Below are 27,813 nucleotides of genomic sequence, written 5' to 3'. Positions count from 1 at the left end.
TGTTCGCGCCAAAAAAATAGGCTCCGCCCACGAACATCCCTGATTTGCCAGATAACTCTGCCTAACAAATTAGCTCAACACTATTAGAGATAACAACAGGGAGTGAAGGGGGAGTCTATAGAGATCTGAATAGTATGGAAAGGAGGAAAGTACCTCAAGAAGGCCAAAAGAAAAGATGCTAAATAGAAGGTAACATGAAGAGGGAATTGCAGGATAGAAGCTGTGATGAGCGCAAGTGCTCGCTACTCAAGTTTGCATCGGGTGCTCGGGTACGCACAGAGGTTAGCAGGTGCTCGAGCGACATATTCGAGTCCCTGCCCAGCATGTTTTGCGGCTGTTAGAAAGCCAAAAAACACGCGATGACTGCCCGTGTATGTCAAGCAATCCCCGCATATTTTTTGGCTGTCTAATAGCAGCGAAACATGCGGGGTGGGGACTCGAACATGTCACGCAAGCTCCAGTGAACCTCGGTGCATACCCGATGAAAACTGGAGTAGCGAGCACTTCCGCTCATCACTAGTCAAGATACATGAGCTATTTCAGCACCTTGGATACACGCAGTTGACACATCCAGCCTACATTACTGGGAAACGCACTCCTACAAAATAAAAGTCAGAAACAGCACAATGCATAGCAGGCACCCGAAAGTGAATCAAAAAACAAAGATTGTAGATTTAAACTTAGTGCAATGGTATTAACTAAAGACAGCTACTAACATAAGTGAAAATAATTTTTTCAATTTCAAAAGGTGCCCATAGTTTTTAACACCTTCACCACACTAGACTACCAGGGAATGAAAAATGAACCCCTCACTAATGTAGTTACTGGGGATTTTAGCAATAACCACTTTCATGTCATAGGCCACCAGGGATAATTTCATTAAATCCAGCACTTCTCTAGACCACCAGGGAAGTTGATATTCATATATTTAGCACTCTAGACTTCAGGGATATTCATATATTTAGCACTCTAGACTTCAGGGATATTCATATATTTAGCACTCTAGACTTCAGGGATATTCATATATTTAGCACTCTAGACTTCAGGGATATTCGATAAAGTATTTGCATGAAGTCACTCTACTCTTTTTTTTTTTTTCTTTTGTTTTCAGTTGGTATTTTTGGGTGAAATGGTGACAACCTTAAACATACCATGTCCAGAAAGGAAAAAACAGGTAGTATGTAATAACTCTCTTCCAATTCTGGTTCAGAATTACAGCTTCAAGGGGTCATCCACTACTTAAATATGGATGGCCTATCCTTAGGATGGGTTATTAATGTCAGATCCTTGGGGATCTGACACCTGCCACCCCCACCAATCAGCCACTTGCAGTTTGGAACAGCCAGGGCCGGTAAAGTAAACACCCGGGCAAGTGTCGGGGCCCTGAGCAGACAGGGGGGCCCACTCACTGTCGGGCACCCCGCAGCACTATGGGACCCGTGAGTGGAGGAGAGCGGTGTCAGCGCCCGCTCCCCCCCCAGGGCCCCAGCAGCCAGCACAATACTTACCCCTCCCCGTGCCTCCGCAGCAGCTCCGGTGTCTTCCGTGACGTCACAGGTCAGAGGGAGCGGTGACGTCTTTACACCGCGCTGTCTCCTGAGCCGTCACAGCGCAGAGCGGGAAGATGCCGGCGACGCTAGAGTCCAGAACAGCAGCAGCAGGTGAGGAGAAGTGGTGAGTATTTGATTATTTTTATTTTTTTTAATGTATAGAGGCATGGGGCATTATAAGAGAGGGGAGAGGTGACAACCTGCATGGGGCATTATATGGGGAGGGGGGTGTGACATCCTGCATAGGGCATTAATAGGGAGGGGGGGTGACATCCTGCATGGGGCATTATAAGGGGGGTGACATCCTGCATGGGGCATTATAAGGGGTGTGTGACATCTTGCAAGGTACATTGTAAGGGAGGGGGGGTGACATCCTGCATGGGGCATTATGTGGGGGGAACAGCCTGAATGAGGCATTATGTGGGGGCACAGCCTGCATGGAGCGTTATATGGGGGCCAGTATTCTGTATGGAGCATTATATGGGGGTCAGTATCCTGTATGGAGCGTTATATGGAGGTCAGTATCCTGTGTGGAGCGTTATATGGGGGTCAGTATCCTGTAAGGAGCGTTATATGGGGACCAGTATCCTGTATGGAGCGTTATATGGGGGGCCAGTATCCTGTGTGGAGCGTTATATGGGGGACCAGTATCCTGTATGGAGCGTTATATGGGGGGACAGTATCCTGAATGGAGCATTTTATGGGGGCCAGTATTCTGTATGCATCATTTTATGGGGTCCATTATTCTGTATGGAGCGTTATATGGTGCTCATTATTCTGTATGGAGCATTATATGGGGGCCAGTATTCTGTATGGAGCGATTCGCCGGTGTCTGAGCTATTGTGGAATTTACAATAGATATCGCTCATGTAATGTAAGAAGTGAAATATTCGGCATTGTAATAGATAGATATTATCTATATCTACCTATCTATCTCTGCGGTATATGTGCATCATGAATTGTGGTATGTGTTAAAAGGGCCCACTGAGACTCTTTCACCCAGGGCCCACAAAAACCTGGAGCCGGCCCTGGGAACAGCATAACTCTGTACACTGCCTAGTGGCTGCTCTCAGGTACTGCAGCTCAGCTCCTATTTAAGTAAATGGAACAAGAGACCAGTGGGTGGGCCTGGTGTTGGAGACCCTCAGATCTAAAAATTGACTTATCCTAAAGGTACAGTCAGATGGGCGTATTAATTGGACAGAGATCGGACCGCAATGCATGAACTGGCCATGGATTTCGTGACCCGAGCAGGACCGCTGCATAGAAATATATGATGTCAAGCTCGGGTTGGTAGAGTCACCGACCGCTCAGAGCATTCTGGTCTGATCTCAGTCCGATTTATATGGTCGTCTGGCTGCACCCAAAGCATAGGCCACCCAAAGTAGTGGACAGCCCCATTATTGTATACCAGCCCCATAGGCCTCATTTATTAAACCTTTTCAAAATATAACTAGGTAAGGTCTGTTTCACTGCACATTTTTATTAATTTCTAGCAGCTACACATTTTTATTTGTGAAAAATAATAAAATATTCTGCTGTAACACTGATGAATTTTTAAGCAAGTACAGTCATGGCCGAAAGTGTTGGCACCCTTAAGATTGTTCCAGAAAATAAAGGATTTCTCCCAGAAAATTATTGCAATTACACATATTTTGTTATAGGCACGTTTATTTCCTTTGTGTGTATTGGAACAATACAAAAAAAAAAAGAGGGAAAAAAAGCAAATTGGACATACTTTCACCCAAAACCCCAAAAATGGGCCAGACAAAATTGTTGCCACCTTTCCAAAGTTGTGGGTAAACAACTTTGTTTCAAGCATGTGCTGCTAATTCAAACTCACCTGTGGCAAGTAACAGGTGTGAGCAATATGAAAATCACACCTGAAACCAGATACAAGAGGGGAGAAGTTGACTCAATTTTTGCATTGCGTGTCTGTGCGTGCCACACTAAGCATGGAGAACAGAAAGAGGAGAAGAGAACTGTCTGAGGACTTGAGAACAAAAATTGTTGAACAATATCAGGGTTACAAGTCCACCTCCAGAGATCTTGATGTTCCTTTGTCCATGGTGCGCAACATAAGTCAAGAAGTTTACAACCCATGGCACTGTAGCTAATCTCCCTGGACGTGGACGGCAAAGAAAAATTGATGAAAGGTTGCAATGCAGGATAGTCCGGATGGTGGATAAGCAGCTCCAATCAAGTTCCAAAGAAATTCAAGCTGTCCTGCAGGCTCAGGATGCATCAGTGTCAGTGTGAACTATCCGTCAGTATCCGAATGAAATTAAACAATATGGCAGGAGATCCAAAAGGACCCCACTGCTGACAGAGACATAAAAAAATCTAGCCTGCAGTTTGCCAAAATGTACATGAATAAGCCAAAATCCTTCTGGGAAAGGTGTATTGTGGACAGATGAGACCAAGAGAGAGCTTTATTGGTAAAGCACATCATTCTACTGTTTACCGAAAACAGAATGAGGCCTAGAAAGAAAAAAACACAGTACCTACAGTCAAATATGATGGAGGTTCAAAGATGTTTGGGGTTCTTTTGCTCTCTGTTGCACTGGGTGCATTGACTGTGTGCAAGGCATCATGAGATCTGAAGATTACCACAGTATTTTGGGTTGCAATGTAGTGCTCAGTGTCAGAAAGCTGGGTTTGCACCCCATGTCATGGGTCTTCCAGCAGGACAATGACCCAAAACATACTTAAAGAAGCCCCAAGAAATAGATGGAAACAAAGCGCTGGAGAGTTCTGAAGTGACAGCAATGAGTCCGGATCTAAATCCCATTGATCACCTGTGGAGAGATCTTAAAATTGTTGTTGAGAGAAGACGCCTTCACATATGAGAGACTTGGAGCAGTTTGCAAAAGAAGAGTCGATGTAAGAAGCTGATGGTTATAGGAAGCGATTGATTGCAGTTATTTATTCCAAAGGGTGTGCAACCAAATATTAAGTTGAGGGTGTCAACACTTTTGTCCGGCCCAATTTTGGGGTTTTGTGTGAAATTATGTCCAATTTGCCTTTTTCTCTGTTTTTTGTGTTGTTCTGATAAACACAAAGGAAATAAACATGTGTATAACAAAACATCTGTAATTGTAATAATTTTCTGGGAGAAACACTTCATTTTCTGGAACAATTTCAAGGGTGCCAACACTTTTGGCCATGACTGTATATGTGGTTTTTTTTAACATATGTTGCATCCAATTTTTTCTTCTTGTGTTTTTTTTAAGGATTAAATTAAAAACAAAACAAAACAAAACAAGCCATGATATAAAAAACAAAGATGAAAAAAAAAAACAATGAATGGAGACAATTTGACACTTGATAAATAAAGCTTATGGGTGTTGTATATCTTAAGAGAGTTTTTTTTTTCTTACTTAGGTCCATGTGTTTGAGGGAAAAAAAAAACCTTCTACCCAGTTTGGCTTTTACAGGCTTGTTTGTTTTCTGGCGCATTCAACTTTGTAGTAAAAAATCAGCTCAGAGATGAGAAAAGAGTTCCAAACCATTAGAAGGAGCTCACTGATAGATTCTCAGTTAACTCATTCTGCAGCCAGCAAAAGAAAGTGCACAGAGGCTATAGAAGGAAAGAAGTGCAAAATTTTAGACATAAAAAAAAAAAAGTCCTCAAAGTTTACCAAACCTTTCTAAAGGGGACATACATCAAAATCCCTTGAACACGACTCCAGCAATACTATATTTACTTTGCTGTTCTATGTTGGATTTGTAAAACTGATCGTTACAAATCCAATCTACATTGTGAATACATTTTACTACAAAGCAGAAGAGATAGAAGGAGAATTAAAACACAATGGAGCACAAAGTATCAGCTTTAAGCAGGCGAGGCTTACAACAAAGTATTACTGCAAGGAGAAAAGGGATAAAGGGGGGCGCTGATGCCTTCAAATCAACACCTCGACGGTCTTACAAAAAGGAGAAATCTTCGCACTTGGAAAACCCGACAAGGAATCTGTTTCTTCAACACTAAAAATTTCTTTCTTTGATATTTTCTCTATCGTAGAAGCCCGGAGAAGGGTAAAAAAAAATATATAGAAAAGGGCTGGTTCTTTGATGTTAAGAAATCAATATATGATCGGTCTTTAAGAGCATTTCTCAGTCTATCATGTGAAAACGGATGAGCACCTCCAACAAAAAGGGTTTGCAGATCAGAGGACTAAAGCAGTGATGCCGGGGAGTATTAGATGGGTGGGGAGGGCGAGGAGAGAGCGCAGGGACGGCGGGAGGAAAAGTTTTCCAAAAAGTGTTTTTCTAATGGTTACATGTTAAGATAGTGGTTGTCCATCATCCCATTTACCATGTTGTAATATTGGTTATAAATATTTATATATATACTAGATGGTGGCCCGATTCTAACGCATCAGGTATTCTAGAATATGTATGCGGCCGACCGGGTGCAATCAGCAGAGCGTTGTTTAAATTTGGCGCCAATCTCACTGATTGGTCGCGGCTGGTGTCCGCGACCAATCAGCACAGCAGTGTTTAAATTTGGCGCCAATGTCGCTGATTGTTCGCGGCTGGAGTCTGCGACCAATCAGCAGAACGTTGTTTAAATTTGGCGCCAAGCTCGCTGATTGGTCGCGGCTGGCGTCCGCGACCAATCAGCACAGCAGTGTTTAAATGTGGCGCCAAGATCGGTGATTGGTCGTGGCCGCTATTTAAATGTGCCGCCCAAATCGGTGATTGGTCGCCGACGCTGCCTGCGACCAATCACCGATTTGGGCACCACATTTAAATAGCGTCCGCGACCAATCAGCACAGCGGTGTTTAAATGTGTCTGCAAGATCGGTGATTGGTCACAGGTGCTATTTAAATGTGGCGCCCAAATCGGTGATTGGTCACGGGCAGCGTCCGCGACCAATCATCACAGCAGTGCTTAAATGTGGCGCCCAAATCGTTGATTGGTCGCGAGCAGCAGCCGCGACCAATCAGCACAGCGGTGTTTAACTTTTGGGCCAAGATCAGTGATTGGTCGCGGCGAGAGATCGCGACCAATCATCGAATCGTATTGGTGAGGACCGGGGAGCGGAATAGTATTGGTGAGGACCGGGGAGCGCCGCTGCCTGTGCGGCTACTTCCGCTGCGAGAACCTGGGACATGAGCGGGCGTTCGCAGCAGAAGTATCCCGCCCCGCAGCGCTGCTCCCCGGTCCTCCCTTAACACCCTAGCCGTATGGATGTCAGCGCCGCTGCCTGTGCGGCTACTTCCGCTGCGAGAACCTGGGACATGAGCGGGCGCTCGCAGCAGAAGTATCCCGACCCACAGCGCCGCTCCCCGGTCCTCCCTTGACACCCTAGCCGCATGGAGGTCAGCGTCGCCGGCGGTCAGGAGATGAGTGCCTCGCGCCGGTCATCTCCAGGCTGCATCGCCGCTGAGCTCCGTCCCGCAGATGAGCCGCTAACGGCCGCCATCTTTTCTCAGAAATCCCGCGGCGCTGATTGGCCGCTGCCGGACCAATGAGCGACACGGGATTTCCAGGACAGACAGACAGAAAGACAGACGAGATAAGATGATTATATGTATATATATATATATATATATATATATATATATATTAGAAATATATTTTTACAAACATACGCAGTCATCTGTTTATCTATCCACTTAAAAGGGGCTGTCCGGAACTATTATTCTTTTTTAAGATGGACTTAAGTACTAAGAGGCAGGTAGTTGCCATCTACCTGCCTGCTGTGCCTGGCGCCAATCTTCACCAGCACAGACCGCACCTGCTGGGGATTAAGAGGCTTCCACTGACGTCACGTTGACAGAGCAGCGTCTTCTCTTCCGCTCTGCTGTGTTGACAGGGCGTGATTGCCGACGTCATACTGATTGACAGCCGGCTCCCCATTGCCTAACTGCGGGGAGCCCACTGTCAATCAGCACGACGTCGACAGTCACGCCCCAGCGACAGAGCAGCTCTGTTGACATGGAGCGGCTGAATTTCTGGCAGGAGCAGTTGGTGACCACTCTGTACCACCGCCGAGTAGAATGGGCAGGTAGTTAGCTAGTACCTGCCTGTTAGTTTTTAGGCCCATATTAAAATGTAAATAAAAAAAATAGTCTTGGATAAACCTTTTAACACAGTATGCTCATTGCCTATAAGAGTAGGAGGTTGGGGTGCAGAGATATTTGGACCTTTGCTCTTGGGGTCCAAATATTCGTCTGCCAAATAAAAGATGACACGACCATGAGCTGCACATGATGGTTGGAGGGTCCCAGCACCATTCCTGCTTTGAATTCTAGGAAAATCGAGCTAAACCTATATTATAAATATATAACACGTCACCAATTTTCTAAGTAAAACTAGTTCTAAAGGTGCTATTGACATGAAATTCTCACCAGATCTCGGTAACAACCCATCCAATCCACACAGGCAAAGAAATCAACACATAGTTGTCCATAAATTGTTATGTGTAATAATGAGAAATGACACAGGGAAAAAGTATTGAACACGCTTACTGAAATTTATTGGATATTTTGTACAAAAGTGATGACAGCTTCAAGACGCCTCCTGTATGGAGAAACTAGTCGCATGCATTGCTCAGGTGTGATTTTGGCCCATTCTTCCACACAAACCCTCTTCACATCGTGAAGGTCTCGTGGGTTCCTTCTATGAACTCTGAGCTTTAGTTCCTTCCATAAATTTTCTATTGGATTCAGGTCCAGTGATCGGCTCGGCCATTCTAGCAGCTTTAATTTTCTCTGTCTGAAACCAGTTGAAAGTTTCCTTGGCTGTGTGTTTGGGATCATTGTCTTGTGGAAATGTCCACCCTCGTTTCATCTTCAACATCCTGGTAGATGATAGCAGATTTTTATCAAGAATGTCTCAGTATATTTGTCCATTCATCCTTCCTTCAAATCATATGAAGTTTGCCAGTGTCGTATGCTGAAAAACAGCCCCACACCATACTGTTGGTATGGTGTTTTTGGGGTGATATGCAGTGCCTTTTTGACCTCTAAACATGGTGTATTATGGCATCCCAAGAGTTTCAGTTTTGGTCTCATCTGACCAGACAATATTCTCCCAGTATTTCACAGGGTTCACTAAATGTTGTTGAGCAAACTTTAAACGCGCTTGAACATGCTTTTTATTCAGGACTGGAGTCTTGCGCAGTGACGTGCATACAGGCCATGGAGGTTGAGTGCATTACTTTTTTATTAAACAATTGTACCTACTTATTCCAGGCCTTTCTGTAGCTCTCCACAGGTGGTCCTTGGCTCTTGGACAATACTTCTAGTAATTTTCCACTCCTTTGTCTGAAATCTTGCGAGGAGCACCTGGTCATGGCCGGTTTATGGTAAAATTATGTTCTTTCCACTTCCGGATTAAGGCCCAACAGTGCTCACTGGAGCCTTCAGTAGTTTAGAAATTCTTCTGTAACCTATGCAATCAGTATGTTTTGCAACAATAAGGTTGCGAAGGTCTTGAGACAGCTCCCTGGTTTTACCCATCCTGAGAGGTTTCTTGTGTGGCATCTTTTTATAGGCCATCAGTTGAACCAGCTGATATTATTGTTCACCAACTGACAGGATTGCTTTCTAATTATTGATACGTTTCAGCTAATGTCATGACTTTCCATGGTTTATTGCGCCTCTCTTTCTTCATGTGTTTAATACTTTTTCCCTGCATCATTTCTCATTATAACTAGAGATGAGCGTTGTTCTACTCGAACTGTTCGCCAATCTCAAATTCGAGCTGTTTTGGGCGGTGTTCGAGCCGGTCGGCGAACACGAACAATTTGAGAAAAATTCGGCTGTTCGAGGTTATGTTCGATAACTGTTCGTGCACCAAAATCATAACTGGATTTTTTCTCAGTAATGATGAAAATTAATGTTAATACGCAGTTTGAGTGTACAGCGGGGCGGGGGGAGGGGCAGGGGATGGATCTCTGCAGGAACAATGAAGATCTCCATTTTTTTTTCTCTTTCCCGCATTTGCAGTGGGGAGGTGCAATCTGTCAGCCTATCAGCAGCGCACACACGGAGCGAAGTGCTTTTTTTCACACAAGCAAGGGCATGTGTGATTGGCAGTGTATGTCACATGTCCTTGCCCTATAAGACCAAGCCATTTTCCCCGTCGCCACCATTTTCTCACTGCTGCAGCTGCGTGCTAGACGGCACCGCTGTTGCTGTGTGCGCTATACCTTGTTAATTTCAAGCCAATTTTCGCACAAATATACAGATAGCTTGGGAGTAGGGAATAGTTGTGATTGCAGTCCTTTTAAGGACTAGGTTACAGCATTTCCTACGACTTTTATCAGGCAGGTCTGTGCTCTTAAATAGATAGATTGTGGGAGTAAAGACTAATTGTAATTGGAGTCCTTTTCAGGACTAGGTTACATCAGTTCCTATCAGTTTTTGCCAGGCAGGTCTGTGCCAGTGCTGTGCAAGTTTTTTTCACAGCATTTGGCTGAATCTAGCAAAGCTAATCCTTTTTGGCCTATTGCAGAGTGTGTTAGTCAGTGGAGTAGCCTATCTGTGTTGCAAGATATACCACCTGTGTATAGAATACCAATTTTTTTACTGCACCTAGTGAAGTAAAATCTTTTGGGCATAGCATCATTCTATTAGTCCATCTATACTGACCTCCATCAGGTTGCAAACTGAATATAATTTTTTTCTGCATCTAGCTCTGAAAAAATATTTGGGCTTCTAGCAGTGTGTGGGACTTGGTCTATTAGTCCATCTATACTGACCTCCATCAGGTTGCAAATTAAAAATAATTTTTTTCTTCATTTAGCTCTGAAAAAATATTTGGGCTTCTAGCAGTGTGTGGGACTTGTTCTATTAGTCCTTCTATACTGACCTCCAGCAGGTTGCAAATTGAATATAATTTTTTTCTGCATCTAGCTCTGAAAAAATATTTGGGCTTCTAGCGGTGTGTGGGACTTGGTCTATTAGTCCATCTATACTGACCTCCATCAGGTTGTAAATTAAAAATAATTTTTTTCTTCATTTATCTCTGAAAAAATATTTGGGCTTCTAGCAGCGTGTGGGACTTGTTCTATTAGTCCATCTATACTGACCTCCAACAGGTTGCAAATTAAAAATAATTTTTTTCTGCATCTAGCTCTGAAAAAATATTTGGGCTTCTAGCAGTGTGTGGGACTTGGTCTATTAGTCCATCTATACTGACCTCCATCAGGTTGCAAATTAAAAATAATTTTTTTCTGCATCTAGCTCTGAAAAAATATTTGGGCTTCTAGCAGTGTGTGGGACTTGGTCTATTAGTCCATCTATACTGACCTCCATCAGGTTGCAAATTGAATAAAAAAAATTTCTGCATCTAGCTCTGAAAAAATATTTGGGCTTCTAGCGGTGTGTGGGACTTGGTCTATTAGTCCATCTATACTGACCTCCATCAGGTTGCAAATTAAAAATAATTTTTTTCTGCATCTAGCTCTGAAAAAATATTTGGGCTTCTAGCAGTGTGTGGGACTTGGTCTATTAGTCCATCTATACTGACCTCCATCAGGTTGCAAATTAAAAATAATTTTTTTCTTCATTTAGCTCTGAAAAAATATTTGGGCTTCTAGCAGTGTGTGGGACTTGTTCTATTAGTCCTTCTATACTGACCTCCAGCAGGGTGCAAATTGAATATAATTTTTTTCTGCATCTAGCTCTGAAAAAATATTTGGGCTTCTAGCGGTGTGTGGGACTTGGTCTATTAGTCCATCTATACTGACCTCCATCAGGTTGCAAATTAAAAATAATTTTTTTCTGCATCTAGCTCTGAAAAAATATTTGGGCTTCTAGCAGTGTGTGGGACTTGTTCTATTAGTCCTTCTATACTGACCTCCAGCAGGGTGCAAATTGAATATAATTTTTTTCTGCATCTAGCTCTGAAAAAATATTTGGGCTTCTAGCGGTGTGTGGGACTTGGTCTATTAGTCGATCTATACTGACCTCCATCAGGTTGCAAATTCAAAATAATTTTTATCTGCATTTAGCTCTGAAAAAATATTTGGCCTTCTAGCGGTGTGTGGGACTTGGTCTATTAGTCCATCTATACTGACCTCCATCAGGTTGCAAATTAAAAATAATTTTTTTCTGCATCTAACCCAGCCAATAGTTTTGGCCTAATACCACAGTTTGGCCACTCAGCTCTGCTCGGTTACCATCCATTGTTTTTTTGTGCAAACAACTCCAGAGTTGTGAATTAGTTAACCACCAAAATGAGTGGAAAAAGGCCTGCTGCTGGTGGAAAGGGGAATAGGCGTGTTGGGAAGGGGAAAAAAGGTTGTGTCCGTGGGGTAGGTGCAGAAGAAAGACCATCTTCCAGCCAAACTAAAATGTCTACTTCTTTTAGCGGACAATGTGATAAGATCCCTTTCTTACGGCCACGCCAATCGCTACAAATTCCAGATGAGGCACAAAAACAGCAGGTGCTTCAACGGATATCAAGTGCTCCTTTAAGTGGGCTCTCCTCCACATCAACTTCAACATCACAAATACTCCAGTCCTCAAAGGTGTCACCCAAATCGCACTTGCTTCCTCACAGCTCCCAAATCTCCAGCTGCCCGTCTGAGTATGAGGTAGAACAGATGGTTGAGTCTGCAGAGCTGTTTACTCATACTATAGCCTGGGAATCAGAGGTCGACTCCAGCGCTTCTGTGAATCCAGACGAGGAAATGATCTGCACTGATGCCCAGAATCTTTATGAGTCGGATCCAGGACCAGACGCAGAAGGTTCTGACCATAATGTAGACCCTCATTCCCAAACTGTAACTCCTGTTGGTGGAGACAATGAGGAAGACGATGATAAGACTCAAATACCTGATTGGAGCGACAACTTTAGTTTTTTGTCAGGGCAGGAACAGGTTGGCTCTGAGGACGACGGGTGTGATAACGCACAGGGTGATGATGATGAGGTCGGAGATCCCACTTACTGTCAACCCACAGTCAGCCAAGAGATGAGGTCAGCAGAGGAGGTGGAGGAAGATGCTAGTGACGACGAGGTCAGGTTGCGCCTTCCTGGACAGAGACGTAGTACTGGAAGCACGTCAACAACTGCATCCTCAAACACAACTCTGCCTCTCACCACAAGTCGTGGTGGCTCTTCAGGTCGCATGGGTGCTAAGCCTTGCATAGCCTGGGCATTTTTTCAGATCGATAAAGATGACCCAACTCGTGTTATCTGTAACATTTGTCAGCAAAAGCTAAGTAGAGGCCAAAAAATACATAGTTTGAGTACTTCATGCATGAACCGGCACATGGACATGAAGCATAAGTTGCAGTTGGAAGCTCAGTGTGCTACAATGCGGTCTAGCCGGCCGGGCCAACCACCGTCTGCCATATCTTGTGCATCCGCGGCCTCTTCATCCTCTGTGACTGGGGGGACAGCAGTCACACCTGTTTTGGGGCGCAGACCTGCCACCTCTTTACCCGCAACAGCCAGCGTGATTGGCAGGTCATCATTTTCTTTGGAGGTGGTAACACCAGCTGGTCTTGAGCGCTGTCCGACATCGATAGCACCACCTTTGGATCAAGGCAACCTAACATGTCCGCCTGCATCTTCCTCACAGACCGGCAGTTTGCCGGGGACACCCTTATCAACCCCGTCTAAGCACAATAGCCAGCCCTCGGTCCCTCAGATGTGGACAAGTAAAAGACCATTTCCTCCTAGCCATGAGAAAGCTAAGAGGTTGAATTTCACCATCTGCAAGCTCTTGGCTACAGAAATGCTGCCTTTCCGCCTGGTGGACACAGAGGATTTTCGAGACCTTATGTCCGTCGCAGTGCCCCAGTACCAGATGCCCAGTCGGCACTACTTCTCAAAGAAAGGTGTGCCTGCGCTCCACCAGCATGTCGCACACAACATCACCGCTTCTTTGAGAAACTCTGTGTGTGACAGGGTGCATTTCACCACAGACACTTGGACGAGTAGGCATGGACAGGGGCGTTACATGTCGCTGACTGGGCACTGGGTAACTATGGTGACAGCAGGACAAGGGGCTGCTGTCCAAGTCTTGCCGTCCCCACGAGTTGTGCGTCAATCCTCTTTATGTCATTTTTCCTCCACTGCTTCTGCCTCCTCAACCTCCTCTCGGTCTTCCACCTGCACCCAAAGCCTGTCTGGTCATGCCACAAGCTTTCTAACTGCGCAGAAGGGATCCTGCACACCTCCTTACTATGCTGGCAGTAGGGCTCAACGTCATCAGGCGGTTTTTACATTGAAATGTCTGGGAAATGTGAGTCACACAGCTGAGGAGTTGTGGTCAGCTCTGGAGAACCAATTTCATGAATGGTTGTCTCCACTGGACCTGAAACCAGGGAAGGCCGTGTGCGACAATGCTGCAAACCTGGGTGCGGCCCTTCGCCGGGGCAATGTCACACACGTGCCTTGTATGGCTCACGTGTTGAACCTGGTTGTCCAGCAATTTTTAGCCCACTATCCCAGACTAGATGGCCTTCTGCAGAGGGCACGGTCGCTGTGTGCTCACTTCCGCCGTTCGCATCCCGCAGCTCAGCGACTTACATCTCTACAGAAGTCGTTGGGCCTGCCACTTCACCGGCTAAAATGCGATGTGCCTACCCGGTGGAATTCAACTCTGCACATGTTGCAGCGACTGTGGCAGCACCGACAAGCCCTGGTGCAATACGTTCTGACGTATAGCCTGGGCCAACGAGATTCAGAGGTGGGGCAAATCACGCTGGAGGAGTGGTCTCAGATCAGGGACCTATGCACCCTTCTGCACAGTTTTGAAATGGCGACGAAGATGTTTAGTGCTGACGATGCCATTATCAGCATGACTATTCCGGTGATTTACATGCTGGAGCACATGTTAAACAGAATTCGGAGTCAGGTGGTGGCACAAGAGGAGGTGGAGGAAGTAGAGGAGGAGGAGTTGTATGCGGAAGGGCTAACATCTGCAAGGTCCAGATGGTCGGCAGCACCAAGGCGGCAGGCATGTGAGGGTGGGGGAGATGATTTTACCAGGGCGCATGGTAGCAGCCAAACTAGTGAGGAAGGTGCAGGAGCCCAGGAAGAAGTGGAGGACGAACTGATGGAAGACTCATCAGATGAGGGAGACCTTGATCACATTTCTGTTGTGCGAGGTTGGGGGGAGAGGACAGAGGAAGGAAGCATGATTGCTACCTCGCCACCAACACAACAGGGACTTGGTGCTCCTGGATGCGCAACACACATGAGTGCCTTCTTGCTGCACTACCTGCAACATGACCCTCGAATTGTGAGAATTAGAAATAATCCTGACTACTGGGTTGCCACACTGTTAGATCCCCGGTACAAAAGTAAATTTGCAGAAATTATTCCTGCCATAGAAAGGGATGCACGCATGCAGGAGTATCAGCAGAGACTGTTGCAGAATCTTACATGTGCTTTTCCACAAAATACCAGTGGTGCACGTAGTGAATCTCACAGTTCCAACTTGCCAACCGTGGGACCGTCAAGTGTTCAGCACTCAAACCGTAACAGAACCACAGTATCTGCTGGTAACATAAATTTTGCGGAATCATTTCACCACTTTTTTAGCCCATCCTTTGCAAGGCCACAGGAGACAAGAAGTCTGACACATAGTCAACGCCTAGAGACGATGGTACAGGAGTATCTCCAAGTAAACATTGAAGCCACGACTGTGTCACTGGACCCTTGCTCTTTTTGGGCTTCCAATCTGGATAAATGGCCGGAGCTAGCCACTTACGCCTTGGAGATCTTGTCATGCCCCGCAGCCAGCGTTCTGTCTGAACGTGTGTTCAGCGCTGCTGGTGGTGTGCTGACAGATAAGCGCACGCGGCTCTCCACTGATAATGTAGACAGACTCACGTTCATAAAGATGAACAAATCATGGATCCGAAACGACTTTTCTACCCCTGTGTCATCCTGGGGAGAGTAAAAGCTTGATGATTGGTTAAAATCACCCTACCAACCGTTTTAAGCTTTCAAATTACTAATCATGTTTATCTGTATCTTGACTGGAAAATAATTTGGGCTTTGTAGCAGTGTGCAGCACTGATCCTATTAGGCCATCTATAATAAGCTTCACCAGATTTAAAATTAAAAATAATTTTTAGCTGCATCTAGCCCGGAAAATAATTTTGGGGCTCCGAGATGCGCAAGACACATAAGTGCCTTCTTGCTGCACTACCTGCAGCATGACCCTCATATTGTCAGAATTCGAAGTAATCATGACTACTGGGTTGCCACACTCTTAGATCCCCCAAACTTTTCGATCAACCTTTTCATTTTAATAAAGACCAAAAAAATGGTCATTTTTGAAATTATAAGCATTAGCAGGTTGTTAGAAACTGAAATCAAACAGTTTTCAACTCAAAACTTTATTCTAGGTGATGTTACATTTTCACATAGGACCCCTTGTTCGAAAGGAGCTTCTGAACTCTCTCGTCCATTGAATTTGTCAGGTTTTGGATGGTTTCTGCTTCAATTGTTTTGCATGAGGACAGAATACCCTCCCAGAGCTGTTGCTTAGATGTGAACTGCCTCCCGCCATCATAGACACTCCTTTTAATGATGCTCCAAAGGTTCTGAATGGGGTAGAGGTCAGGGGAGCATGGGGGTCACACCATAAGTTTGTCCCCTTTTATGCCCATATCAGCCAGAGATGCAGATGTTTTATGTGCAGCATGAGATGGTGCATTATCATGCAGAAAAATGATCTTGCTGTGAAATACACGGTTCTTCTTCTTGAACCATGGCAGGAAGTGCTGTTTGAGAAAATCCACATACATTATGTTCATCTTTAGCGCCTTCAGGGATCCTAAAGGGGCCGACAATCTCTCTCCCCATGATTCCAGCCCAAAACATTACTCCACCTCCTCCTTGTTGGCGCTGTAGCCGTGTTTGCGTGGGGTGTCCATCAACCAGCCATCCTCCACTCCATTCATCTGGACCATCGAGCGCTGCACGGCACTCATCCGTGAACAAAACAGTTTTGAAATCAGTCTTCATGTAATGTTTGGCCCACTGGAGCCGTTTCTGCTTGTGTGAAGTGGATAGAGGAGGTCGACAGGATGGCATATGCACAGCTGCAAACCTCTGAAGGACCCTGCATCTTGTTGTTCGGGGGACGTTGGAGGCACAAGCAGCTTCAAAAACTTGTCTGCTGCTATGACAAGGCTTTTTTGCCGCTGCTGTTTCAACCTGACGTAATTGCCTGTAGGAAAGAGTCCTCAATTTGCCCTTATCAGCACGCACACGTGTGTACTGTGAATCAGCTACATACTTCTTGATTGCCAAGACACTTCATCCTGATCATCGCACAATGTTGATTGTAGTCATGCCTTGACCTAAACACTCCACAATTTGTTGCTTCTCAGCAGCCGACACATCCTTTTTCTTTCCCATTTTGGCAGAAAATGTAGGCTGCTTAATAATGTGAGAGAGCCTTCTTAAGTAGTCTTGCCTTTCATTGGACACACCTGCCAAACTAATTAGCACAGGTGTCTGCAATTGCTTACAGTGATATAAAGAGCCCTGACACACATCACCATCAATGAGTTTAACTGACAAACAAACAAATTCTTCCCTTATCACTCCTAAACACTTTTTGCATAATAATTTGGAACGCGGTGTACATGTGCTTTTCCACAAAACACCAGTGGTTCACGTAGTGAATCTTACAGTTCTAACTTGCCAACCGTGGTCTGTATGGAATTGTTCAATAAAGGGCCCAAAATTAAGATAACATAGATGGGAGAGGTCTCTATGAATAGGAATTCCTAAGTATTTGATACCCTGTGAGGGCCAGGCAAAGGGAAAGTTGGACTGGATGGAATCCTATATGGATTTAGGGAGGGAGACATCGAGGGCCTCAGACTTCGCTGCATTGATTTTAAAATTTTACCATGTAACAAAGTGATCTATTTCAGCCATAACAGCAGGGATGGATATATGTGATTGAGTGATATATACTAGGACATCATCAGCAAATAGAGAGCACTTGTACTCGGTGCCTCCCACCTCAATCCACCTAATATTGGGGTTATGGCGAATTGATGAGAGCAGGTGCTCCGTCACTAGGATGTATAAGAGAGGGGACAGAGGACATCCCTGCCTTGTCCCATTGGTGATTGTGAAAGGTGATGAAAATGTTCTGACGCACCCCCTGGGCCTTGGGACACCCGGAGCCGGACCCTTTTTGGTGGATGCTGGTGGTTGTAGTCTTCGTGGCGGCGATCCGGTTCCGTGGCTCAGGGCGGTCAAACCAGTGGCGGAACTATTTATGTGGTTTTGATGTTTAAATGTCCGACTACGCCACCCGTGGATTGCGGTCAGAGTGAACCGCCGCTACAGGGCAGACCGCTAAGGCTGGTGTTGTGGGTGCAGCAGAGCGTAGCATAACTCCCCACGGGAGGAGTATAGCCTCAGGGCAGTGTATGCGGAGGATGGGGGTGATGGTGCAGGGCAGCAGCAGTAACGACACGGAGTCAGTGATGCAGTTCAGGGCCTTTACTCACAGTTCTTATTATCCAGACCACGTCTGCAGGTAACGGCTGCCCACGTCGTACTGTGCTCACCAGGTGAGGGGCTCAGACAACTCCCAGATAACTTTGGAGCGCTTCACAGGATCCCCTTTGTGTGTCCTTTGTCTGGCCTTTCTTACCAACACTTCTGTCCGGCTGCCTCGGGCCTCCTCTTGGTAAACTTGGCGCCAGTTTCCCTGACCCTATGTGGTGCCTTCCTAGCGGGTGGAGCAAGGGGTTGCGCCACATAAAATGTCAGAGCCTCCGGTTTCTAGCTGAGGGTCGTTTCCTGCCTCCACTAGTTCGGGGACCGGTCTCCCCCTTTGGCCTGACCCCTCCACGCAGGTGGATTCGGGCGTGCGGTGGCGACTCGCCCGTCCGCACCCCTGGGATCCCTTCATTCCTCGTTCCTGGAGCCTTCTCCGCTCCTCTTCCTTCCTTCTCCCTCTTGCAGGCCTGGGCCTCTGTTACTAGGCCCGCCTCCGGAGCAGAGCTCATGCAGAGCCCCTGCTCCCTGCCACTTCTGCTCAGACTTCTCTGCACTGAACTAAGATGGTGCCCACCTTTTATACTCCCTTCTCAATGCACCCAGGAACTGCTTCCTCCCTGCTCCTGCACTGCAGGGTTCCCCTTCCTCAGTGTTCCCTCCCCCCACTCCAGCCAGGGACAGGGACTGTCGTGCCCATCTCAGGGGCATATTGGTCGCCCTGCCCCACGGCAATGTGGTGTAATGCATGCAGGTGTCGGGTCCTGATCCACACTCCATCCTTATCTGAGAGTGAGATATCACACCTCTGGGTGAGGTGCAATACGTCTGTAGCAACCGAGCCCTCGGTGCTACAGTTCCATTTATCTTCAGCCTAGGTGACGTATTGTGATACAGGGCCGTGATTTTGGCTATAAAAGGGTCCCCTAGACCCCTACCCCAAGCTTTTTAAGAGAATCATATATGGCGTGCCAGGAGACTCTATGGAATGCTTTCTCAGCATCCAACGAGAGTATCTACTTACAAATTTTTAACTGCATCTAGCCCAGGAAATACTTTGTGCCTAGTAGCAGTGTCTGCTAGTCAGCGGATTATCCCGGCTGTTAAGCAAGCTACACCACCTGTAGTTTGGACACTTAATTTTTTCAAAGGAAATGCTTCGGGACCACGGGATACTTAGTGAAGAGCATCAGGAGGCACCCCAAGGCATAGGGGCTGGGACTGGCACTAGGATGCCTTGCGGTGGACAGCCGAGCTCGATCCTTATAAAAGCTTTTTAACTGCAGCAGCTTTAGTGGACGCTACTGGAGCTGGAATTACGCGGCTGCTGGCATGAGACTTGCCCTCCAATAGATCCTTGTAAATGGATTTAAAGTGTATTCATTCAAATTAGAGGGACAATTTAAATTAAAAAGCTTAGAGCTGCCTCCACCACAGGGGGGCTCTCTCGACCCACCAGCGGACAGGCACCAGTATTGGGAGAGGGGGGCTGGCCGTCAGGGTTCACCGCGGCTCTGGCACAAACCCGGTGACACGGAGGTGGCACGGGCAGGAGCGGACTGGCCGTCTCGGCTTCTCACTTTTTGGATTTTAGAAGGGCATGACATGCCTATATCTGTGTCTCCCCCTCCTTTTACTCCTCCACCTCTTTTCTTTTCGCATGACTATATGTACTTGTCACTTTTCCATGTGTTAGTTGTGTCTTCTGAGCAGTTTGTCAGCTTTTGGACACCTTTGAAGGTGTTTTCTATGTGTTTCTATGTGTTTTTGTTTGCCTGCCATTGGTTTTAACGGTGTTCGAAGGTGTTCGACGAACAGTTCGGCGAACACACGGGTGTTCGACGAACCGAACCGAACTCGAACACTACGGGGGTGGCTCAACACTAATTATAACACAAATTAATTTATGGACATCTATGGTTTGATTTCTCTGCCTGTGTGGATTGGATGGGTTGTTACCGACATCTGGTGAGAATTTCATGTCGATAGCACCTTTTAGAAATAGATTTACTTTGGAAATCATGACTTTTTCGATATAAGACTCAGTGGAGCCTTTGTAGCTACAAAGGAAATATAAAAAGTTTAGAAGGATTTATATCTCGGATAGCTTTTCAGTTCATGATCTTGCCACCAGAAGACACAATTGAGCTTCTATAATTTCCTGAGAATATAGAGAGCTACTGAAATGGAGATACATAAAAGTGGATCTTGGGGAAAGTACGGCTTCTCCATGAGGTCTTCAAAAGAGATTAACTTGGGACCGCACCATTCCTCGGGACCACTGTCCAATCTCCAGCTAGTCTTATTTGTCTGGCATGGGATGTCGCGTGACCGCTGCAGTCGATCAGCAGACACTAAAAGGCTGCAGCAGTGATCTCCGACTGAACAGGAAGAAGCAGTCTTCAAGCTCTCTCCTGCATCACCACTGCCACTGATTGGCTGCAGTGGTCTTGTGATAGTGGAGGAGATGGATAAATACAGAGGAGACCAGCGAGGAACACGGGGGGGGGGGGGTGAGTATTAATTTTATTTTACAAGTGGGCCCATTGTAGTCTAACAGGCAGGTTATAATGGGGAATAATCAACCAGAGGACATAGTAAGATAAAGTCATACTATATAAAACTTAATAATGTTGTAACTTCAGCTCCGAAAAAAACACTTGAATTCCCCGTGTTCACTTACATCACAGGCACATCTTTAAACTGCGGTTGCTGAGGCACACTACTGCCCTCTGGAGAGGTTTGGGTGACGGTCGGCATGGACTTGTTGACCAGCACTTGTTTGTTTTCCACTTTTTCCCCTAGTGAAAAAAAATTTCAGGGGTAAAAAAAAAAAAAAATACCCTTCAGTTCAGATGCAGCGGTTCAAATAAAAAGACCCCGAATGCTACATACTATGGGGTAATCTCCAGAATAATACTGCCGCCACTGACTAGACTCACACCGGATCACAGGCGCAATTTTCTTGAAATGAAAACATTTAGCTCATTTTACAAATAGGGGAAAAAAATTAAATTCAATCAAAATAAGTAAATAATTCTCAGAAGTCCCAATTTAGAGGATACAGCAAAGACCTGGATGATCTGCGCGGAAGCGTCTTATGTGAATGTAATGAACACCGTTATTTGCTTCTCAGGGTAAATGAAGAATTTTAATGTATTTGATCTTTAGCTAAAATTTAACGATTGTTAAAATAACAGAATTTTTTTTTTTTACTTAACAGAACCTACGTAGGCAGTGGCGTAACAAGAGTCCGATGGACCCTAGTGCAAGATATCTACTTGGACCTGCCCCCCCCATGTTGGTCAGATGTATCTGCCCTCATAGCGTTCTAAGTCCTATAAGGACATACAAGTTCCACCTTCTACTCCATTATGTAGTAATGTCACCCTTATTGGGCTCCTTCCTGGTATATACATCCCCCATCCTGGTATATAGGTCCCCCATCCTGGTGTATATATACAGGTGCTTCTCACAAAATGAAATTAACTTTTTGATGATATTCTATTTCAGTTCTTCAATACAAAACGTGAAACTCATATTATATAGAGTCATTATAGACAGAGTGATCTATTTCATGTGTTTATTTCTGTTAATGTTGATGATTATGGCTTACAGCCAATGAAAACACAAAAGTCATTATCTCAGTAAATTAGAATACTTTATAACAACAGCTTGAAAAATTATCTTAACATTCGAAATGTTATGGCCTACTGAGATGTATGTTCAGTAAATGCCCTCAATACTTGGTCGGGGATCCTTTTGCATCAATTACTGCATCAATGCGGCAATGTGGCATGGAGGGATCAGCCTGGGGCATGTAGGCGATCAGCCTGTGGCACTGCTGAGGTGTTATGGAAGCCCATGTGGCTTTGATAACAGCCTTCAGCTCGTCTGCATTGTTGGGTCTGGTGTCTCTCATCTTCCTCTTGACAATACCCCATAGATTCTCTATAATAGATTCTCTATGGGGTTAAGGTCAGGCGAGTTTGCTGCCAATCAAGTACAGTGATACTGTTGTTTTTACACCAGGTATTGGTACTTTTGGCAGTGTGGACAGGGGCCAAGTCCTGCTTGAGAATGACATTTCCATCTCCAAAAAGCTTGTCGGCAGAGGGAAGCATGAAGTGCTGTAAAATGTTCTGGTAGACAGCTGCGCTGACTTTGGTCTTGATAAAACACAGTGAACCTACACCAGCAGATGACATGGCTCCCCAAAACATCACTGGTTGTGGAAACTTCACCCTAGACCTCAAGCAGCTTGGATTGTGGCCACTCCACTCTTCCTCCAGACTCTGGGACCTTGATTTCCAAATGAAATGCAAAATTTACTTTCATCTGAAAACACCTTGGACACTGAGCATCAGTCCAGGTCTTTTTCTCCTTGGCTCAGGTAAGACTCTTCTGGAGTTGTCTATTGGTCATGAGTGGCTTGACACAAGGAATGCGACACTTGTAGCCCATGTCCTGGATACGTCTGTGTGTGGTGGCTCTTGAAGCAATGACTCCGGCAGCAGTCCACTCCTTGTGAATCTCCCTCAAATTTTTGAATGGACTTTTCTTAACAATCCTTTCAAGTCTGCGGTTATCCCATAGATAATCAAGGTCCCAGAGTCTTGAGGAAGAGTGGAGAGGCCACAATCCAAGCAGCTTGAGGTCTAGGGTGAAGTTTCCACAACCAGTGATGGTTTGGGGAGCCATGTCATCTGCTGGTGTAGGTTCACTGTGTTTTATCAAGACCAAAGTCAGCGCAGCCGTCTACCAGGACATTTTACAACACTTCATGCTTCCCACTGCCAACAAGCTTTTTGGAGATGGAAATGTCATTCTCCAGCAGGACTTGGCACCTGTCCACACTGCCAAAAGTACCAATACCTGGTGTAAAAACAACAGTATCACTGTGCTTGATTGGCAGCAAACTCGCCTGACCTTAACCCCATAGAGAATCTATTATAGAGAATCTATGGGGTATTGTCAAGAGGAAGATAAGAGACACCAGACCCAACAATGCAGACGAGCTGAAGGCTGCTATCAAAGCCTCCTGGGCTTCCATAACACCTCAGCAGTGCCACAGGCTGATCGCCTCCATGCCACGCCGCATTGATGCAGTAATTGATGCAAAAGGAGCCCCGACCAAGTATTGAGGGCATTTACTGAACATACATTTCAGTAGACCATAACAATTCAGATTTTAAAAATATTTTTCAAGCTGTTGTTATAAAATATTCTAATTTACTGAGATAATGACTTTAGTGTTTTCATTGGCTGTAAGCCATAATCATCAACATTAACAGAAATAAACACGTGAAATAGATCACGCTGTCTGTAATGACTCTATATAATATATGAGTTTCATGTTTTGTATTGAAGAACTGAAATAAATTAACTTTTTGATGATATTCTAATTTAGTGAGAAGTACTTGTATATTTCTCCCATCCTGGTATATATATCCTCATATTCCCCGTTCTGCCAATATTCTTCAATGCATAGAAAAAAAAATGAAATGATTCTATTCACCTTCCCTCAGCGCGGCGTCCTCTTCTAAAGCCGACAGCTGACTGTCAGCATGCAAGCGATGGGAGCGCATGATGTCACTGCCCTGCTCCCCCAGTCACATGCACACTGACGTCAGCTGCTAGTCTCTGATTGGCCGGCAGCATGTACATTATACTCACCTTCTGATGGCCCGTGGTCTTCTCTCCAGTGCGTTCGGTCTCTCGAATGGCTCACGGTGGTGTAAAAGGACCTTCCATGATGACAGTTAGTCATGTGACAGGTCACGCGACCGCCGACGTCAGCGGTCGCGTGACCTGTCACATGACTAAATAACGTCATGGAAGGTCCTTTTACACCTCCGCGAGCCACCAGGGAGCCAGGATGCACCAGAGGAGACCGAGGGCCATCAGAAGGTGAGTATAATGTATATTTTTTGTTTTAAATTTTTCTTTTTTAACAGGTACTATGGTACCTGGGTCTGGAGGAGAGTCTCCTCTTCTCCAGACCCAGGTACCATCTGCACATTTGAATCGCTTAATATGCACATGTCTACATGTGCACATGCGGATATTAAGCGATTCAATGCAAGTCAATGGCGGCAATTACGCTGCGTGTCCGCAAAATTAATGGACATGCTGTGGATTTTTACACAATGATAATCCGCAGCGGAAATTTCCACAGCATGTGCGGATTATCATTGGGGACCATGGGGAAAGTATTACCAAGCGTTTTTGCTGCGGAAATTCCGTGGCAAAAACGCTTGAAAAACGCATCGTGGGCATGCAGCCTTAAACTTACATTTTTTTATTTTTTTTTTACTTTATTTTAGTCCCATTCGGGGACTTAAAGAGGTATTCCCATCTCCAAGATCCTATCCCAATATGTAGCAGGTGTAATAATATTAGCAAATACCTTCAATTAGAAATGCAGTATAGTTCTTCTGATTCGCCATGTCTCATTTCTCATGCGCGGGCATTGCAGGACCTTAGGTATCCAGGGTTACGACCACTTATATGGTGACAGTTAGCCAGTTGCTAGTGGTCATAACCATTGATACCTAACGTCCAGCAATGCCTGCACATTAGGAAAGAGACATAGTCAATCAGAAAAATTATATTACATTTCTAATTGTAGGTATTTGCTAATATGATCATTATTACACCTACTACATATTGGGATAGGATCTTGGAGATGGGAATACTCCTTTAAACCTTCAATGATGTCGCAGCAGGAGTCAATGGGAGCTGATGTGTGAGCACACTGGCAATCGGTCCATTTAAATGCTGCCGTTGGTAACTGCAGAATCTACATGGTTAACAGCAGCTATCTGCGCTTGCTCCAACCACCGCAATTACAGGCAGATGTTGGCTACGTAACACAGCCAGGAAATGCCGCCTATAATGTGGGCTCCGCTCCTCAGCCAGTGTCTTCTATCTCTCAGGGCCGAAAATCTACATCAAAAGGTTCTTGAAGGGCTTAGAGAAATTTAGTGGATCTCTGGGCTGTCCGTGCTCCAAAACATGATATTTAAGGCAGCTTTGAGCTGCCGTGGATTTTAGCTACAAAAGTACTGGCATACGCAAGACTGTCCTTTAGCAACCAAGACAGTCTTACCATTAGACAGTTTTGATCAGTGAGACCCAGTGTCTCCAATTATTGACAGCAGAGTTCTTGAAAGTGGCAAGGAATGGAAACTCAACGTATACTTGATAACTATGGAACTTTTCATTATAGGATGATCAGGCTTTATTGTCGTAAAAATGGAAAATCCCTTGAAGAGCTTAATATAGACAGCATTAAGATGATGCATATATGGTATCACCGAACTGATCGGGTGAACAGATGCCATCAGCGTCTAAGATTTCATGTCTCCAGATTGGCTTGCGTGTGGTGGCGTCCAGCATGGGTCCCATCACCTTGTCGAATGTCTGGTTGCTGTAGCGTTTCAGCGTGCACTTGGCGTTTTTGTAAACGAGACAACGTCCAAAGCCTGAGATGAAAGCAGCAACAGGTTAACCCAAGGGTTCACATAATTAAGAGAGTCCTAATACTGTGTGGAGGCCGTGTAACCGATTACCCCCAAATACATTAGCACGCACTAGCCCACCTGGCTAAATCTCACTTGAAACCCCGCTCCCCTCAACAAGGCCATAATTAATGGAAATGACCCACTTCCATTAATTATAGTAGATAACACCTCTGTGTACAGTAGATAACACCGGTGGTGTTCTCAATGATTGTACAGGAGGAGGAAGTGAGCTGTGACATCTCCTATTGTGAATGGTGGATCCCGTGTTATCTACTGTATATAGAGGTGTTATTAGTCATTGTACAAGAGGCGGAGGTGAGCTGTAATATCTCCTATTGTGAATGGTGGATCCTGTGCTATCAGTCATTGTACCGGAGGAGGTGAGATGTGACATCACCTATTGTGAATGGTGGATCCTGTGTTATCTACTGTATATAGAGGTGTTATTAGTCATTGTTAGTGTTGAGCATTCCGATACTGAAATATCGGGTATCGGCCGATATTTGCAGTATCGGAATTCCGATACTTAATTCCGATACTTTTGCAATATCGTATACCGGAATCGGAAGTTCCCATAATGCAATGAGCCATTTTCATTTTATTCAGCCAATGAGGATCCTAAGAAGTGTGGGCACATCCTGTTAGGCATGTAGGCATCTTAACTAATGGCATGGCTGTGATTGGCTGCTGAAATGATGTCATGATGCACTATAAAAGCCGCCGCCGCCATTTTGAGCTCACTCTGCTGTGAATTCAGTTAGGGATAGGACGCTGTTGTTCTGAGGGACAGTTTTAGCTACCTATTTGGTCTATTCTGCTTTACCCAAGCTACTTTATAAATCGCTGTGCCTTGCAGTGCTAGTGCACAGTTCTCTGTGCTGTTCACCGCTTTCTGCAAGGTCTCTGTGTGTGAGTGCAGCTCACCCTGTAGTGTGTGCTTCAACCACGTCTGGTTGTAGTGCACTCAGTGTGTGTCACTGCCTCATACATTGTTCTTTTTTGCCAATTCATAATTTTTCCTGATATCTCCTATTAGTGTGGTGGTTCCATCCGTATTCAGCTAAATTGGTTCCAAACACACTATATAGGAGTAGATAGAGAAATTTTTTTGGTCTTGCAGGGCTAGTGCACAGTGCTCTGCATCTGTACTGTTCACCGCTGTCTGCAAGGTCTGGTGTGTGAGTGCAGCTCACCCTGTAGTGTGTGCTTCAACCCCGTCTGGTTGTAGTGCACTCAGTGTGTGTCACTGCCTCATACATTGTCCTTTATTGCCAATTCATAATTTTTCCTGATATCTCCTATTAGTGTGGTGGTTCCATCCGTATTCAGCTAAATTGGTTCCAAACACACTATATAGGAGTAGATAGAGGAGCCTTTCTGCAGCATTGGGCCCTGCAGCCCCAGCCAGATTAGTATTAGCCTATTTTTTGCAGCCTCATCTATTGCATTGTAGGTTACCTTGCTACATTGTAATAGCTACAAAAAGTTTGTGATACTATCGTTATTACATCTTTAGGCACATCCAGTGTCTTTTTGTGACAAAAAAAACCCAAATAAAGTTCACCAAACACTCCACTTTACAGTTGTGTAGGCCACATTAGCTCATATTAAAGTCTAGTCCACACTTTATAAAATTAGTGTTTCTTATACCTGTTAGCAGCTGTTCAGGAATAAGCACACTAAGCCCTTAGTACTTTTCTGCCTATCTTTATCAGTCTACCAAGATGAAGAAGGCAGGGAGTAAGGCATGTGGTCGTGGGCGTGGAGTTTCTGCAGGGAGAGGACGTGAGGATTCTGTGCCTGCAGGGAGAGGACGTGGGGATTCTGTGCCTGCTGCGGGCACCAGTGACTCAGCATCCCCCAGTTTTACCAGGGAACAGTCCTTTATGCGCAGCTTTGTAGGAGCTAGCCGTACCCCACTGCTGCGCGAGGACCAAATTGAAGCCGTTGTCGGATGGATGGCAGCTAATGCATCGACTTCAATTAGTTCCAGATCCTCTCAGGTCCTGAGCACTGAAGAGCACCCATCTGTCTCTTCACCACCTGCCAAATTGCCCAGGCAGTCAGAGAGCTCTGGACAGGAGCCATCTCTACTTCTGTTCTCTGAATCTCTTGGCTTGGAAAGAGGGGGCCAGCCAAGCAGAATTCTAGAATTTGAAGAAGAGGTAGTATGCAGTGATGCGCAACCGTTTTGTCTCTCTGAATCTGAAGAGGCGGGTGGGCCAGTGCCTATGGTCAGCAGCACACCTCAGTACGCATCTGATGATGAGACTCAGGTGCCACTTTC

The 27,813-nt window shown here is 45.3% G+C and overlaps 1 pseudogene; it reads right to left on the bottom strand.

Moving 5' to 3' along the window:
* LOC141164058 (DNA-directed RNA polymerase III subunit RPC2-like) overlaps positions 1-27,813 on the bottom strand; it is a 104,940-nt pseudogene that overhangs the window by 31,083 nt on the left and 46,044 nt on the right.

The sequence above is a fragment of the Phyllobates terribilis genome, unplaced genomic scaffold (genome assembly GCF_046119375.1).
Source record: "Phyllobates terribilis strain yellow unplaced genomic scaffold, ASM4611937v1 Scaffold_10__3_contigs__length_209671492, whole genome shotgun sequence".
Taxonomy (NCBI): domain Eukaryota; kingdom Metazoa; phylum Chordata; class Amphibia; order Anura; family Dendrobatidae; genus Phyllobates; species Phyllobates terribilis.
The sequence above is the reverse complement of the archived record's forward strand: the minus strand, read 5'-3'. Positions and strand labels throughout refer to the sequence as shown.